At 42.7% G+C, this 19,201-nt stretch overlaps 1 pseudogene; it reads left to right on the forward strand.

The window, feature by feature from the left end:
• Positions 1–16,995: 16,995 nt before the first annotated feature.
• Positions 16,996–17,113, forward strand: LOC126274592 (5S ribosomal RNA; annotated as a pseudogene).
• The last annotated feature ends 2,088 nt before the right edge of the window (positions 17,114–19,201 follow it).

The following is a 19,201-nucleotide window of genomic DNA, read 5'->3' on the forward strand; positions in this document are numbered from 1 at the left end:
TAGCTGGGACTCGAACATAGGTATTCTCGCTTGCGAGGCAGAAATGCTAACCATTAAACCACGACAGTACAACAGTGAACAGCGCAGCACGAAATACCCAAGTTCAGTGCCCTCCCAACACAAACTTCAATTCACATCTTCTGCTTATTTTCCCTTACGTTGTCACTATCGCCAGGGCTCTCCGACACTGGAATAACACCCCAGCGTTGGACGTAATGGGAAAGTCCTGTACCATAGGAGATCTTACAGAACTTATAATTAAATGTTTCCCTATGGTACAGGACTATCCCATTACGTCCAACGCTTGAGTGCTATTCCAATGTCGGAGAGCCCTGGCTGTAGTGACTATATAAGGAAAAATAAGAAGATGATATGAATTGATGTTTGTGTTGGGGAGGGCACTCAACTTCTGTAGTTCGTGCAGCAATGTTGACCCTTGTACTGCGGTGATGTAATGGTTAGCATTTCTGCCTAGAAAGCAAGAAACCCTGGATTACAGTCATGGCCGTAGCACAAGGCTATAAATTCAATTAAATACTTATGGATTACAATTACTAGTAACCTAAATCGGAACGATCACATAGATAATGTTGTGGGTAGAGCAAATCAAAGACTGCGATTCATTGGCAGAACACTTAGAAGGTGCAACAGATTTACTAAAGAGACTGCTTACATCACACTTGTCCACCCTATTCTGGAGTATTGCTGTGCGGTGTGGGATCCGAATCCTGTGGGACTGACAGGTGACATCGAAAAAGTTCAGAGAAGGGCGCCTCGTTTTGTATTATCGCGAAATAGGGGAGATAGTGCCACAGTCATGATACATGTAGTGGTTCAAATGGTTCAAATGGCTCTGAGCACTATGGGACTCAACTGCTGTGGTCATTAGTCCCCTAGAACTTAGAACTACTTAAACCTAACTAACCTAAGGACATCACACACATCCATGCCCGAGGCAGCATTCGAAACTGCGACCGTAGCAGTCGCACGGTTCCGGACTGCGCGCCTAGAACCGCGAGACCACCGCAGCCGGCATGCAGTGTCACTCATTAAAACAAAGGCGTTTATCGTTGCGACGGAATCTTCTCATATAATATCAAACACCAGTTTTCTCCTCCGATGACGAAAAGATTATGTTGACATCCACCTACATAGGGAGAAATGCTCATCACGATAAAATAAGAGAAATCAGGGATCGCACCGAAAAATTTAAGTGCTCGTTTTTCCCTCGCGCCGTGCGAGAGTGGAACGGTAGAGACAGCTTGAAGGTGGTTCATTAAACCCTCTGCCAGACACTTAACTGTGAATAGATGAGTAATCACGTAGATGTAAACGCAGATGTAGTAAAGGTTTAAATATTTTGCCGTGAGTACATTGCACTTTGCGCCGCACACAGCCACAGACTGTATCTGACAAGGAAAGAAAAGTTTAGTTGGGAGTAGATGATTTTTCTTTGGTTACTGCATTTGCTGGTTTCAACTTGCTTTCGAGAATGTCAGTGCACCAGACACAAAACAGCATGCTGAGGAAGAGATAAGCTAATTTTCTTTCAGAGCAGATTTTACTTTGCATTCTTGTGATCAAGCAGTAGGCTACATAGTCGAAATTTATAGCTATTGTGCTAAATATGCAGATTAATTTACAACAGAGAGTGTAGTTTGCCTCAGACAGTTACTTTCTTCCGAGTCGAACAATTTTTATCTAGTGAAAATTTCAAATCAGAACTTTCACTTTATGTTACGTAACATTCGTAATTTACTTAGGTATTATGTTGCAGGCAAATGATTTTCATTGAGTATTCAATTAGATTCTTTTGGCATTTAATTAGATTCATTTATTTTATTTCAGATTCAGTATTTCACTACGATGAAAGTTTTGTTTCACGACGCTGTTCATAAGCGCAATACAAGGCCAACCAACAACCAGTACTTCTCAGAAGTTAACTAGTGCTATGCTAAATATGCAGATTAATTTACAACAGAGAGTGTAGTTTGCCTCAGACAGTTACTTTCTTCCGAGTCGAACAATTTTTATCTAGTGAAAATTTCAAATCAGAGCTTTCACTTTATGTTACGTAACATTCGTAATTTACTTAGGTATTATGTTGCAGGCAAATGATTTTCATTGAGTACTCAATTAGGTTCTTTTGGCATTTAATTAGATTCATTTATTTTATTTCAGATTCAGTATTTCACTACGATGAAAGTTTTGTTTCACGACGCTGTTCATAAGCGCAATACAAGGCCAACCAACAACCAGTACTTCTCAGAAGTTAACTAGATATCTTACGGAATCGTTACAAAAGCAGGAAGTTTTTGAGAAGGAATATTCAGTATTTCATGTACAGGTAAATTTCCTAGAAAGCTTACAAGGCAACTTATTATAAAAACATTTACGTGTCACCACTTTTGTACGTCTTTATGACTTGTAATGAAATTAGGAACGGCCATAAGAAATTTTCGTATCGTATCGCAATACACTGTGCATTCTGCTAAAGCGTAGCTTTTGGAGATGTGCACTGCGCACAGGTAGAGCTTCTAGTCTCAGAAGAAAGTCACACATTCACAGCAATATTCCACGGCACAGGAGGACAATGCAGCCAATCGCAAACTACAGGATGCCCATAGGTGTCCGACCGCACTCCTGTTGTTGTTGTCTTCAGTCCTGAGACTGGTTTGATGCAGCTCTCCATGCTACTCTATCCTGTGCAAGCTGCTTCATCTCCCAGTACCTACTGCAACCTACATCCTTCTGAATCTGCTTAGTGTACTCATCTCTCGGTCTCCCCTCCACGCTGCCCTCCAATGCTAAATTTGTGATCCCTTGATGCCTCAAAACATGTCCTACCAACCGATCCCTTCTTCTAGTCAAGTTGTGCCACAAACTTCTCTTCTCCCCAATCCTATTCAATACCTCCTCATTAGTTACGTGCTCTATCCACCTTATCTTCAGTATTCTTCTGTAGCACCACATTTCGAAAGCTTCTATTCTCTTCTTGTCCGAACTAGTTATCGTCCATGTTTCACTTCCATACATGGCTACACTCCAAACAAATACTTTCAGAAACGACTTCCTGATACATAAATCTATATTCGATGTTAACAAATTTCTCTTCTTCAGAAACGCTTTCCTTGCCATTGCCAGTCTACATTTTATATCCTCTCTACTTCGACCATCATCAGTTATTTTACTTCCTAAATAGCAAAACTCCTTTACTACTTTAATTGTCTCATTTCCTAATCTAATTCCCTCAGCATCACCCGATTTAATTTGACTACATTCCATTATCCTCGTTTTGCTTTTGTTAATGTTCATCTTATATCCTCCTTTCAAGACACTGTCCATTCCGTTCAACTGCTCTTCCAAGTCCTTTGCCGTCTCTGACAGAATTACAATGTCATCGGCGAACCTCAAAGTTTTTATTTCGTCTCCATGAATTTTAATACCTACTCCAAATTTTTCTTTTGTTTCCTTTACTGCTTTCTCAATATACAGATTGAATAACATCGGGGAGAGGCTACAACCCTGTCTCACTCCCTTCCCAACCACTGCTTCCCTTTCATGCCCCTCGACTCTTATGACTGCCATCTGGTTTCTGTACAAATTATAAATAGCCTTTCGCTCCCTGTATTTTACCCCTGCCACCCTTAGAATTTGAAAGAGTGTATTCCAGTCAACATTGTCAAAAGCTTTCTCTAAGTCTACAAATGCTAGAAACGTAGGTTTCCCTTTTCTTAATCTTTCTTCTAAGATAAGTCGTAAGGTCAGTATTGCCTCACGTGTTCCAACATTTCGACGGAATCCAAACTGATCCTCCCCGAGGTCTGCATCTACCAGTTTTTCCATTCGTCTGTAAAGAATTCGCGTTAGTATTTTGCAGCCGTGGCTAAAAAAAAGAAAGGGGGATAAATAAAACTTTTAAATCAAGTAGTATGCGATGGGGGATGGGGTGAACTTGAGACGATATTTTACCAATATATTGGCCATTTTGATAGCCGCCATCATCATTGCTACTGTAATTTTGTAATGGAAAGGTCATCTGATAAATAAAACAGACACAGAATCTAAAAACAATGGTGCCTTTCTTTTGGCCATAATGTAATTCATTGTTGAGTAATGACTGACTTTCCTCTTTTACAGATGCACTGCCGACCGTTTTCAGATCGTCCTGATATCAGGAGAGAAGATCACTCGTGTTATGGCAGAGGATTTCCAACAACGCAACCCACAGTGACCCTTAATTACTCACAGAGCAGTGGCGTAAATTTCCCCCGAAATCCATGAAACTGGCTTTGTCGCAGACAAACCGAAAACGACTACGGTTGAGGCAGTATAAACCGCTGTTTAAATGTCGTTCAATAAACGTCAGAGCACGGTGCTCGCTGCATATCGCAGGAAACAGTGGCCGTACATGAATAACGAGAATTTCGCCCGCATGTAACTGCAGAACGAAAATATTATAACACCTCACGAGGACACCTCATATTCTCAGGCTTACATTGCGAAATGTGTGATATGCAAGATAAACGAAAGCCATCATTTCCCCTTTGTCGTTCTGTTTACGAATGAAACTAATTTCTGTGTGAGCGAAGAGGAAAATAAACAGAATTGCAGATACTGGTAAGACGTCATCCCGCATTGGATGTATCCACAAAAGTCAGTTGGAGCATCAGGGGTGGTGTGTGGGCTTGGAGTACAAGGTTCTAGAATTTTTGGGCTTCTTTTTCATTTAGAAATCTCTAACAGCATCCCCTTATCAACAGCTCTTACAGAAATTATCTAATGCCATCACTGCTGTCGAAAGACGGGTCACTTCCCGCTTCCTTTCAGCACTATGGTACCCAAACTCAATACGGATCAATTCCCTGGACATACCTGTTTACCCTTTGGAATTTTCTGTCTATTTGATGTGTCACATGAGCTCTTTTCTACTTGAAAATTAAGAGCTGCATCAAACTCGGTGGGTTCCATAATGGCCACCTTGCTGGTAAAATTGCCTCAGAAGCTTTTCGGCTCTCCCTCATACTACTTGAATTTGAATTTATGATTATCCACCTGCTTTAGCCTGATCAGTAATCTGCCTCCATATATCTCTTCTCTCTCCTTTTCTCCTCCATCCACGGAATTTCTTGGTGACATTAACCAATATATTGCCCAACCATCTCTCTCTTCCTTTCGGTGGAGTACAATCTTCCACTGATTATTCTTTCGACCATTCGGTCACATCTCATAACCAGCTTATTATCAGAGGTTTGACAAATTTCACTACTTTTCCTTGTAACAGCTGTTGTGATTCAGAGTTATGTCTCATTCTGCACCCTCTATTTCTCTCACAGGGCCATAAACTGTTTCATACAATATTTTGTTCAAACTCTCTTAAAATGTTTGCATACGCTTCTGTCTTCATCTGCATTCTTGATCCATATGTAACAAGTTAGGCTCTAAAATAACTGATGACGGCCGATGCAATAAGGATAGAAAATGTAGATTGGTAATGACAAGAAAAGAATTTCTCAAGAAGAGAAATTTGTTAATAACGAACGTAGATTTAAGTGTACATGACTTTTAACTAAGAACAACCACAGCTGAAATACTTACAAATTGTTTACTGAACTTTAAAGCAGTAAAATCTAAAATTTAAAATGGGTAAAGCCGATGAACATATAGCTGTTTGATAGCTCGTTAATGCCGTATAGCTGTATTTATTGAAGTCCATGTAGATTCGCAGTACCGGTTTCACCACGTTTTTATTTGCATCTTTTCGTGCATTTCTGTATAAATGACACACACTAAACTTGGGTACACAAGTTTTAATTTTCACATTTTCTGAGGATACTACGGATCGGTGTCGATCTTTAAACCTTGTCAATCTTAAGCAACAATAAGCACAGGTAACAGCACTGCAAATAAGTCCGCAATAGTCCAATAAATGTTCAAAATCAGTACGCAAAATTAGCCCCGTTATAGACGCTCATAATGCAACCACTTTACATCTAACATTAAGAATATTGGTGTTCCGGTTAATCTATGTCCAACTTAATATACTTTTTTTTTAAATTGGTGAGTCCACAAGTAATGTATTCCGACTATATAATTACTTTTTTGCTGTTATGGTAGTACTGGTAATTTTTATACAGAAATGCATCAGAAGATGAAGCTAAAAATGTTACGAAATCGATAGCGAAAGTCTACAAGAACTTCAGTAAGTACAGCTATAGTGGATTAACAAGCTTTCATTCACATATATATTAAATCAGTTTTACACAGATTGACATCTGCATTTTTCTGACTGAAAGTTCCGTAAACCATGTATAGGTTTAAGTCTTAGATATTCTTTTTGAAAGTATTTGTTTGGAGTTTAGTCTTGTGTGCAAGTGAAACGTAGAAGTTAAACAGCTCAGACCAGGAGTGAACAGAAACTTTTAAGATGTGCCGCTACAGAAGAATGCTGAAGATTAGGTAGGTAGATCCATATAAATAATGAGGAGGTACGGAGTAACACTGGCGAGAAAAGAATTTTGTAGAATAACTTGACTAGAAGAACGGATCCGAGCAAGAGATGACTACAGTAAGTGGATTCAAAAGGATGTACGTTGAAGCAGTTATTAAGAGATGAAGAGGCCTGCACAGGACAAAGTGTCACGGAGAGCTAAATCAAACCAGTCTTTGGACTGAAGACCACAACAACAACAAGTAACAAATGATCGTGCAAACTAATAAAACACTTTCAAATTTTTGCTCTCCTAATTTGAGAAATCTTGAGAACTGCAACAGGAAGCAAATACCCATGAGAAATGGTAGCGGCGACTGCAGAAAGCTACCTCAGATTGAGAACTGATTGGAAAGAAAATCGGAGAAAGAAAGGATTCTCGGACTTGTCTTAAGCGATAAACGAAAACGACGAAAACTCAGAGTTGGTGACTTGAATCCCACTGCTGCCTAACGAAAATCCAGTGCATCTACCAAAGAGTCGCCTCGACTGCAAATTTTTTTATAAAAAGACCTTCATTTAGCATTTATTATACGGATAACTACACTCGTGCTCATAGACTAAGGATAATGCTGATACATGGTGAAACAGCGTTCTAGAGGGTGGTTTGCGGGTTTAAATCAGAGCGGGGTATGACCATGCGGTGCATTTGACCTGCGGTCGTCGCACCGTACCGCTGGCAACAGTCCACAATCGCAGAGGTGTGTTTGTGCATGTCAGAGTACGGTGCAGCGAGCAAGTGTGCAGACATTTTCAGACGTGCTAATGGAGACTGTGTGTTGAAAATGGCTCAAAGAACACATATTGATGACGTTATCAGGGGTAGAATACTAGGGCGTGGAGGCTGGTCAAACACAGAAGGTCGTAGCACGGGCCTTCCGTGTGCCACAAGGTGTGATCTTAAGATTATGGTAATGATTCCAGCAGACAGAAAACGTGTCCAGGCGCTACGGTACGGGACGACCACACTGTACAACACCACAGGAAAACCAGTGTCTCATCATCAGTGCCTGCAGACGGCCACGGAGTACTGCACGTAGCCTTGTTCGGGACCTTACCACAGCCACTGGAACAGTTGTCTCCGGACACACAGTCTCCAGACGACTGAATAGACATGGTTTATTTGCCCGCAGACCTGCAAGGTGCATTACACTGACGCCTGGTCACAGGAGATCCCGTATAGTCTGGTGTCAAGAACACAATACACGGTCATTGGGACAGTGGTCCCAGGTTATGTTCACGGACCAGTCCAGGTATAGTGTGAACAGTGATTCTCGCCGGGTTTTCATATGGCGTGAACCAGATACCAACCCCTTAATGTCCTTGAAAGGGGCCTGAATGGAGGTCGTGGTTTGATGGTGTGGGGTGGCATTAAGAGTGGTACACGTACACCCCTGCATGTCTTTGACAGAGGAACTGTAACAGGTCAGGTGTATCTCGACGTCATTTTGTACCAGTATGTCTGCCATTCCAGAGGTGCAATGGGTCCCACCTTCCTCCTGATGGATGATAAAGCACGGCCCCTCCGAGCTACCATCGTGGAGGATTACCATGAAACAGAAGATATCAGGCGAATGGAGTGGCCTACCTGTTTTCCAGACCTAAACCCCATGGAGCACGTCTGATATGCTCTAGGTCGACGTATCGCTGCACGTCTTGAAACCCCTGCGACACTTCAGGAGCTCCGACAGGTACTGGTGCAAGAATGGGAGCTGCTCGGCCACCTGATACAGAGTATGCCAACCCGTTGCGTGGCCTGTGTACGTGTGCATGGTGATCATATCCCATACTGATGTCGAGGTACATGAGCAGGAAACCCTGGCGTTTTGTAGCACATGTGTTTCAGGACGGTTTTCTCAACTTATCACCAATACCGTGGACTTACAGATCTGTGACGTGTGCGTTCCATACGCGCCTATGCTGTTAGCTCCAGTTTTGTGTAGTGCCACGTTGAGTGGCAACACATTCTGCAATTATCCTTAATTCATGACCATGAGTACATATCCGCTGAAGCAGTCACCTTCTTTTGGGTGTGGCACGGGAAATACGCTCTGCTATGCACTTCACAGTGGTTTGCAGAGTTTAGATGTAGATGTAAGTCATATCTACATCTAAGCTGCCCAAGGCAAGTTATGGTGTGTCGTGGAGTGCGCATCTAGTATCACTGTCTGCTTTCCTCTCCCCTGTTTCGTGAATGGTCCCTGAGAAGGACTACCGACAAACCTCCGTATAGGCTCCAATTTCTCTAATTTTCTCGACGTGGCCTTTTCGCAAGACATACCTAGGCTGAAGTAATGTGTTGTCTTTCTCTTCTCAGAGAGTGTGCTCTCGGAATTTCAACTGTAAATCTCTCCATATTATGCAACACCTGTCTTGTAGTACCTGCAACTGGAGTTTGTTGAACATCACTGTAACCCTTTTGTGCTGGGTAAACAATCACGACACAATTCTTCGGTAGATCTTATCTTGCTTTCCGTCAGTCCGACGTGAAAATAGTCGCAGTTTGATAACCATTATACAGGAATCGGTCTTCCTTTGTGGGTGGGTTGCATTTCCTTAATTTTCTTCCAGTGAATGTCAAGGTTTCCCTACAGTTCTTTTCTGTTGCAGGCCTATATTAGGACGCTCTGGACCATTACCCCTAGGTATTATTCAGCTTTTAGTGTTTCACCAGTAGCGCAATGAAATGATAGTACTGCGTTATTGGTCGGGAGACACTATCAGAGGCTGTTCGGCTGCCTGGAGCAAGTCTATGTATTTGATGTCACTTCGAGGAATGCGTTTCTTTGTGATGAACATGAGAAGAAATGATTAGGATAACGCAAATACCCAGTCCCTGATCTGAGAAAATCACCGTCCCGGTCGGGAATCGAATCCAGGATCCTTTGCTCTACATTCAGTGTCACTAGCCAGAAGCCCACTAGCCGTAGACACCAACAGCGTAATCGTACATTAACAGAAATCTCTTATTTATGGGCAATGCTATATATTTATTTAAGTTCAGCATCAACTGAAAGATGACAAACCAATCATCGACCAACCGTCCATCTCCCTACTCTTCGCCAGCTCTCTGTCGCTCCTACCTTCCCACATCATAACAAAACCGTCAGCGAACAGCGTCACGGAGTTTCCGGAGTTACCGTCTACGTCATTAAAACGAACTGTAAACGGTAACGACCCTATAACATCCTTTGGCATTCTCACGAAATTACCCATACATTTGACGTTTTGTCCGTCAAAAACAGTATTGAATCCAGTCGTTAATCTGGTTTCGTACTCGGTACCCTCTTACTTGATTCATTAAACATCATAAACAACCTCTAGTGAGTTGTAATATCAAAGCCTAAAAGCTGGAAAGTCGCACAAGTCGGGCCGATATCCAAGAAAGGAAATAGGAGTGATCCGCTGAATTACAGCCCCAAATCAGTAACGTCGGTTTACAGTGGGATTTTGGAACATATAGTGTATTCGAACATTATGAATTACCTCGAAGAAAACGATTTATTTCGGATAGTGAGCACAGGTTCTGAAAATATTACTCTTGTGAAAGACAATTGGCTCTTTGTTCTCACGAAGCAATGAGCGATATCGACAGAGGATGTCAAACTGATTCTATATTTTCAGATTTCCCGAAGGCTTTCAACAACGTTGTTCACAAGCGACTTATAATCAAACTGTGTGCCTAAGGAGTCCCGCAGCAGTTCTGTGACTGGATCTGTGATTTCCTGTTAGGAAGGTCACAATTCTAATAGACGGGAGGTCATCGACTAAAACAGAAGTAATATCTGGCGTTCCAAAGGAAGCGCTATAATACCTCTGCTATTCCCGATCTATATAAACTATTTAGGAGATAATGTGAGCAGGTTGTTTATAGATGATGTTGTCATATACCGTCTTATAAAATCATTAGATGATTAGAACTAACTGAAAAACAATTGGACAATATATCTGTATGATGAGAAAAGTGGCAGTTGACGCTAAATAATGAAAGTGTCAAGTCATCCGCAGGAGTGCTATGGGAAATCCGCTAAATTTCGGTTGCACGATGAATCACACAAGTCTAAAGGCTGTAAATTCAACTAAACAATTATGGATAACAATTACAAATAACTTAAAAAATGTTTCAAACAGCTCTGCGCACTACGGGACGTAGCGGTCGAGCGGTTCCAGACTGAAGCGCCTAGAACCGCTCGGCCACTGCGGCCGGGAGAAGTAACTTAAATTGCAACCATCACATAGATAATGTAGTGGGGATAGCAAACCAAAGATTGTCATATATTGGCAGATTGCTTAAAAAGTGCAACAGGTCTACTAAAGAACGTGCTTACACTCGTCTTGTTCGCTCTCTCTTGGAGTACTACTGTGCGGTGTGCGACCCACATCAGATGGGACTGAAGGAGAACATCGAAAAAGTTCAAAGAAAGGGAGCTTGTTTTATATTATCGCGAAATAGGGGAGAAAGTGCTACGCACATGGTACGTCGCTTGGGGTGGCAATCATTAAAACAAAGGAATTTTTCGTTGCGGAAGCATCTCCTCGCGAAATTTCAATCACCAACTCTCTCCTCCGATTGCGAGAATGTTCTGTTGGCGACCATATACATACGGAGAAACGATCATTATGATAAAATAAATCAGAGCGTACACAAAAGGATTTCAGTGCACTGCTCCAGAGTGAAAAGGTGGAGAAACAACTTAAAGATGGTTCGATGAACCCTCTGCCAGAAACTTAATTGCAGAGTGAGGAACGTGTTGAGCTGTATCCCTTGTAACACTGATTTTACGGAAAACGGTATCAATCTAGGCATCTTTCTCTGTAAATGGTGACCTGCGCCATTTACCGAAGTTTGACATTATTTTCTCCGATCTCCGTAGTTACATTAATGACATAAAGAGCGAGAATGTATCGATCAGCACACTTGTGTTATTTCTACGCCAATCCAGCCCTTCTGTGGAGAAAGGCGGAATGACTCAGGGGCCGCAGTGGGTGGGAGGAGACCGGAAGAGAGTGTGTTCGCCCGCCTTGACGTAATTATCGTTTTTAATGAGGGAGGCTTGCGGCGTTCGCGGCTAATGCGATAATTCTCGACGGGCCAAGGCGCTTAAGTCGTCGGTGGTCTTCCAGGAGGTGGGAGCGGAGATTTTAGCCGCGTCTAATTCGTATAACGGCCGAGAGATGAGAGGGGGCGCGGAAAATTGTACCCCGGCAGTGAGCTAGAGCGAGCGGATACTCGAGCACCAGTGTGTCCTCCGCTCGCCGCTAATTTCCTCGCGGCTAATGAAACATTAGCTGCGGTACGCCGACAGGGGCATCTGAAGGGGCTACTCTCACCTTCTGATCTAATGAGACAGGGGGCGATAAATGTGAATTATGAACCGGAGAACTCTATCTCTATCTTTCTTTCCGTCTGTCTGCCTGTGTGTGTATGTGTGTGTGAGACAGAGAGCGAGAGAGAGAGAGAGAGAGAGAGAGAGAGAGAGAGAGAGAGAGAGAGAAGCAGGGAGGAGAACAAAAATCTGTGTATAAATGCAGCTTAAAATTTATATCATTCAAGAGTGCCCGGTCTAGCAACATACTGCACTGAAGAGTAAAATAAAGTGGTGCACCTGCCTAACATCGTGTAGAGCCGCCGCGAACACGCAGAAGTGCCATAACACGACGTGGCATGGACTCTATTAATGTCTGCAGTAGTGCTGCATGGGATTGACGCCATGAATCATCCAGAGCTGTACATAGAGTGCTAGGGGATGGAGATATCTTCTGAACAGCACGTTGCAAGGCCTCAGAGATATGCTCAATAATGTTTGAGCTGTGCCGGCTCGTATCGATTTATCGATCGGGTCGGCATGGTGTGATCTTTGGGGCTCGGCCGTTTGACGTGGCTTTTGGCCGCTACGGGCGTGTGGCGCTAGAGAGGGACAGCCGGAGAGCCACGCGGCGCGTGAGAATCGGAGGCGAGCGTGGTTGAGCAGGCCGGAGCACGACGCAGAGGTTGTGGTGTGTTTCACACGTTTGCAAGACCGAACCTGGCTTGTAGTGTGGGAAGTGGACTCGGCCAAATTACCCGAATCGAGTCGTGCGGCCATGATTTGGATCTGTAAAGGACTTCATAAAAGATTTGTATGTTATAGTGTACTGTGTGCGGCACCCTGCCCAACTCTCCCGCTTGCTGTGTGTTCTGGGTCCAGCCGCCTCTGGTCTGGGTCCAGTGGACCCCCTTCTGCTACTTGAATTAGCCCGTGCCTACGTGACGTCATCTGTTTTGAAACAGTGTCACGAAGGGAAGCATCTATTTGTATTTTATTTTGTGTTACAAAAATTGTGATATCCATTATTGGTTAATGTTTATTTCATTATTGTAGTCTCCTTTTGGGAGTTTTACTGTGTACAGAATTTAATTAACTTGCGAGTCACTTAATGCTTGTTTAAAGATTAATGTTGTTGTTTGAATAGGGCGGTTGCCCGTGGTCGTAAGGATTTTTTGCTAACTTACCTTATCACAAAAATTTTAAAGATAAAATTTTATTTTGCCAAAGAAAAGTTTAATGAAAGTGTTGTTATAAACTGTGAATGTTGCTTATGTGGCCCGTCCCTCCTGCTCAACAGCAATTGGCTGATTGGGGTGAATTGACTACCACAATGTTCATGTCCGGGGAGTTTGGTGGCCCACGGAAGTGTTTAAACTCAGAAGACTATTCCTGGAGCCACTCTGTTGCAGTTATGGACATGTGGGGGTGTCACATTATCCTGCTGAAATTGCCCAAGTCTGGCGGAATGCACAATGGACATGAATGAATGCAGCTCACCAGACAGCATACTTACGTACGTGTCACCTGTCATGGTCGTAGCTAGCCGTATCAGGGGTCCCATATCACTCCAACTACAGGCGACCCACACCATTACAGAGCCTCTACCAGGTTGAACGCTCCCCTACTGACATGGATTCATGAGGTTGTCTCCATACCCTCAGGCGTCTATCCTCTCCATACAACTTGAAACGAGACTTGTCCGACCAGGCTACATGTTTTCAGTCATCGACATTCCAGTGTCGGTGTTTACGGACCCAGGACAGGCGTAAAGCTGTGTGTCGTGCAGTCATCAAGGGTACACGAGTAGGCCTTCAGCTCCGAAAGCTTATATCGACGATGCTTCGTTGAGTGGTTCGCACGCTGACACTTGTTCATGTCCCAGCACTGAAATCTGCAGAAATTTGTGGAAGGGTTGCACTTCTGTCAAGCTGAACTTTTCTCTTCAGTCGTCGTTGGTCCCTTTCTTGAAGGATCTTCTTCCGGCAGCAGTGATGTCGGAAATTTGATGTTTTGACGGGTTCCTGATATTCACTGTACGCTCGTGAAATGGTCGTGCTGGAGAATCCCCCACTTCAGCGCTACCTCGGAGATGCTGTGTCCCATTGCTCATACGCCAACTATAACCTCATGTTCAAACTCACTTAAACCTTGATAACCCGCCATTGTCGCAGCGGTAACCCATCTAACAACTGCGTCAGACGTTTGTTCTCTTATATAGGAGTTGTCGAGTATAGCGCCGTATTCTGCCTGTTTACATATCTCTCTATTTGATTACACATGCCTATACCAGTTTCTTTGACGCTTCAGTGTAGGTTGGTTTTATAGATCTAGTAAAAAAGCGAGAAAATATGTTTTTTTCGTAAATAACTCATCTTTCTTGTTTACATAGTCTCCTTCGAGCGATATACACTTGGTCCATCGATCGTCCAGCTTTTCCATCTCATCGGAAAAATAGGCTCTGTCATCTTGTTGACTGCAGCTGTCGCTTTCTCTTTTAGTGAAAATTTCTTCCCCGCAAGCCAAAATTTCAGCTTATGGAACAGGAAGAAGTCACTTAATGCTGGATATGGTGAACAGGGTGGATGAGGAACCAATTCAATGCCCAAATTATGAAATTCCGCCATTGTTATCGCTGATATGCGAGATAGTGCTTTATCCTGGTGAAAGAGCATTTTTTGCGTGAGAGTCTTGGTCTTATTTCAGCCAACGCAAGTTTCAACCAACCCAACAACGAAGAATAACGGGGACCATTTATGTTTCGGACTTCCTTAAAGTAATTTATGACGATTATCCATTGGGAAGCTCAAAAATAGTGTGCATAACTTTTCAGCTGACAATGCGGCCTTCGCCTTCTTAGGTGCACTTTCAACAGTTTTGTGAATTGTTTTGACTGCCTTTTCGACTCTGGTGTGTAATGATGGGTCCAGGTGTCATCAACAGTCACAAATAGGCGCAAAATGTCTTGGATGCTGTGATTAAACATCGCCAGACATTGTTTTAAAATGTTATGCCGGATGCGCTTCTGGTCGACTGTGAGCAATCGTGGCAGCGACGTCGAACAAAGCTTTTTCGTAGCCAGTTCTCCGTGCAGGATATTATGCACTGTCTCAGTTAAGGCTTCTACACCCTCAGTAATCCCACCATTTTTTTAGGTGGTCTTGCATTATCATATCGTGTTCTGACGTGTTTTAACGTCAATTGATGAACGGAAGTGACGAATGCAGGCCACAGGAATACATTAGCTGCTAAATACGCCATACTTTATGTTAATGTTTCTTACTGTGCACAGTGTCAGCCATATCATATATCTTCGATATGTACTAGTATCCTGTAATACAACTGGATTATAAGACGAGAGATACATCTTTTCGAGGATGATATGTCCCAGACATGTTGTAAGATGTCAGGCAAATCCAACACCTTCCATGAAAACCCTGACATGATAAGCAAATCCAGTAGTATGTCACATAGCTCAGAATAAATCGTGACATTAAATTGACCAAAGTAATACGAGTAACGAGTGAGCAAATGGAATACCACAGACTAACACAAGAATGCCTAAATGCATGTCGTACCTTCCCACTGTGAGACAGACGCAGTTCTGAGGGAAGAAACGAGAACAGAATCCGAGGGCAGAACCGTGTTAAGCTAGAAGGCCCTGCGATAAGGGACGGACTGGACACCCACGTCACCAGCTAACCACTAGGACCACACCACCCGCACGTTTTAGCGTCAGACTTTTTCGCGTCTTTGTTACGTTGCAAACCTTAAAAACATTGCCCAACCACGAAAAGTATAACGTTTCTTATTGGATAGACAGAAATTTTGTAGGCTGAGCATAAGGTTAACATTGAGACCCTGATTGGTCAGATAAAAACACAGCCAGATAGTTTTTTTAAAACCAACTTCGGTAAATTGTAGTAAGGAGAAGTTAGGAGAGAGTTGTTTCCGAGAGGGCGAGCTGGACGGAGCTGCGCCGGCCGCCGCCCCCCTGACGAACACCGACAAGCTAATGAACGCACGCGATGCCGCATCTTTGAGCGCATAAAGCTTCACTCAGAACTGCAGAAGTCTCATCTGTTACACCTCCTTTTTGCGTAATACTAGTGTCGATCGTCAATTAAAGCTCATGGTGTTCACAATTGCCGCTTGAAGTAAAAATCTGAAACGCGATGATTTTTCTGTTATATAGTTATTGAGAAGCCACATCAGCCACTGTACTTTACGACAACTTAGATAACTTATTAAAGATAATTGAGGGTCACTGTAGACCATTTTGATAGTTTTTCTCTTTTGTGAAACTTAATTTAAACCTAGATTATAGATGTGATATGGCATAGATCATCCTTCGATCCCTTGTAGAACTTGGAATCCCATTCAGTGAATATTCGTTCACATTTTTGTTGAACGCAGTTGGTTTTTACCATCCTGTATTAAAACACTTCCTCTTATCAATAGTGCAATTTATAAACGATGTTTTGTGAGTAGAATAAAATTTCCAGTGGTAACCTTAACTGCTTTTCGACGTTATTTCACCAGCTAACTAAAAATAGGAAAGCCTTTTACAGGAAGTGCAGTGGAGCTGACGCGGAGATCATTTAGTATTTGGTTATATCATCGCTAGTCTCACTGAACTTTTCTGAATTCTACATGTCATGTGTGGTCTGGCGTCTCCTTAACAACAACAGGTCCCAGGTTCAAACTAGTCAATTCCCTAAAAAACACGCTCAGAGCGTCGTTGCGCGAAAGTGGTAGGGAGACACGCTACAGAACAAACAGACACCACCATGAATGTTTAGAATGTCAGACACATTTTACATTCAACATGAACTTGAGAATTGTTACAAAGTCGAAATCATGACTGCGTAAAATAAATGAACAATTAACAGTCAAACGGCAGAAATATCTTTCACAAAATTCTACATCACCTGGTCCCCCACGGAGGAAACATCATTAAATGAAAATAAACTGCAAACCACATGTTAGGCACTTCGTAACGAGAGTACTTCGTGTAGAAGCAAACAGAAATGTGTAACAGATCACTTAACATCTGGTTTAGGGTTGAATGGAGGTGACTCAGTGGTTGAAACGATGGTCTTGTCATCTGGCCACCCGGACCTGCGTTACGTACGGTTTCACTAAATCACTTAAGACAGATGCAGGTTGATTTCTTGAAAACAACATGGCTGATACGGAGCCAACGGCCTTGCCGCAGCGGTAACATCGGTTTCCGTCAGATCACCAAAGTTAAGCACTGCTGGGCTGAGCTAGTACTTGGATGGGTGACCATCCGGTCTGCCGAGCGCTGTTGGCCAGCTGGGTGCACTCAGCCCTTGAGAGGCAAACTAAGGAGATACTTGAAGGAGAAGTAGCAGCTCCGGTCTCGGAAACTGACATACGGCCGGGAGAGCGGTGTGCTCACGTTATGCTCCTTCATATCCGCATCAGTGACGCATGTGGACTGAGGATGACACGGCGGCCGGTCGGTAGCGCTGTGTCCACCAGAGCCTGTGGACAGCGTTAACGTTGGTTTCACAGGGCTGATATCGGCAGCCGAAGTTGACATCCATCTCTGATGGACAACTTTTGCCATAAAATATGATAAAATAACTCCCAACAAATGTACTGAGGTGCTTGAAAATGGCCAAAGGCCAATACTTACGGTAGCACAGGAAAAAGAACTGACATAGTCTTCGTTGTCGATTGTACGTTAAAACCTACGCATTCGTTTCTCTCTCCTTGTTCAGGATCGACCAGCTTGAGTGAGCCAACTTTGATAGCCATGATAAACGCGAGACGTCTGGGGAGACGTCCGCTACAGCGGCTCTCGGTGGTGCCTGCAATGTAACACTCCTTCTTTTGGATCCTCATTTCCTTTTAATCCTTAGTTTATTTATTTTTATCTCTGTTTGAGTAAATGGAGGATCCTTCTATCATTGAAATATGTGTGTTCTTCATTTCAATTTCCGTTTCTTCCTTTTTTCTTTTTCTTAATGTATTGTGTATGTTATCTTGTTGTGGGACCTATCACACTTAAAATTGAAGCAACCAAGCCCAGCATGGATACAGTTACTACCTGTCTTAGACAGGTGTCATTGTTTTCACGAAATACTCGTTTGCTTCCAGACTCGAACTTTTCAAGTTTGTTTGTTGATATATGTACAGCAGCTAATAAAGATGTCTGGGAAGTGTTCTGTTATGCGGCACTGACCATTAGATGTCATGAGAGACGGGCTTGCCAGTATACAAACATGCAGTAAGTATTGTGTTTTCAGTACATAAATAGTAACAGCGGGATGGGTTTTTCAGAAAACCTCAATGACTTCGAAAGTGGACTGTGTAACACCGAAAATGCAGGATGCATGGCACCTGCTACCGATGTATAATTTTTCTGAATTGTAATTAAATATTTGTAATTTAAAAGCTTTCTTTTAATAAGTAAGGACATTGCTTCACTGTATACGTAAATTTAGCTAGAAGTCTGTTGACGTTTCACTGTATTTATCTGTGTTTTACTGTGAAACTTATAAGCTCTGAGAAAAAGCCAAATGAATTGTAATTTGCATCAACTAGCAACGATAATAGCAGAGATTGTGCATTGTAAAATCTTAGGGTAGGGAGCTGCTGCTCGGAGCGCGTGGAGAGAGAGAGAGATGGGTTCCAGCGCTTGTAGTGTGTGGAAGTGTGGTGTTAACGCCCTCACGGTAGAGAGTACCATTTCGGAGGCATCGTGTACGCGAGCCGGCCAGATGTCCTGAGCAGGAGTACAAACAGTGGACGGGCGGAGGAGGCTGTATTAATTACGATTGCCCGTTCCTATAATTAGACGTGGCTCTACAATATACTACCGCCTTCAACAACAGCAGCAGTTCCAGCAACACAGTTTCGTCATCGGCTCCGAGTTTCGTCGTATGCATGGCACTAAAGTAAGGCTGTTCACTGTTATAAAGTATTAACGGCTAACCCAGCAGCACAACTGCTTGTGATTTGATTGATAAAATTTATTTAAATAATAATAAGTTAAACTCAGGGCGATTGTGTCCTCATTGCCCCCCAGACATTGTTACCAAGCAGGATCCTTGTTCCTTTTTCCCTAATATGCTAACTGAGCGTCACAAGAAACAAAGTGAATAGTTACAGCCAGTTTATTAATGAATAATTTCACTTATAAGAATTTTAGCCTCAGTCTACTTTCAATTAACTGTTGTACAACAGAGGTTTCAGTATATGACTAAAGTAAAGCAATTTCATTTTTCAAGTTTGAGAATCAATCACTGGAACAAATCCAAATCTAAAGAAATGCACAGATTAAGAGTGCGGAAGTTTTATTTATTTTACATATAGCTTGGAGCACATGGCTGTTTGGTTTGGTACGTATTCTAGTATTTAATTCTGTTCAAGT

The sequence above is a fragment of the Schistocerca gregaria genome, chromosome 5 (assembly GCF_023897955.1).
Source record: "Schistocerca gregaria isolate iqSchGreg1 chromosome 5, iqSchGreg1.2, whole genome shotgun sequence".
NCBI lineage: Eukaryota > Metazoa > Arthropoda > Insecta > Orthoptera > Acrididae > Schistocerca > Schistocerca gregaria.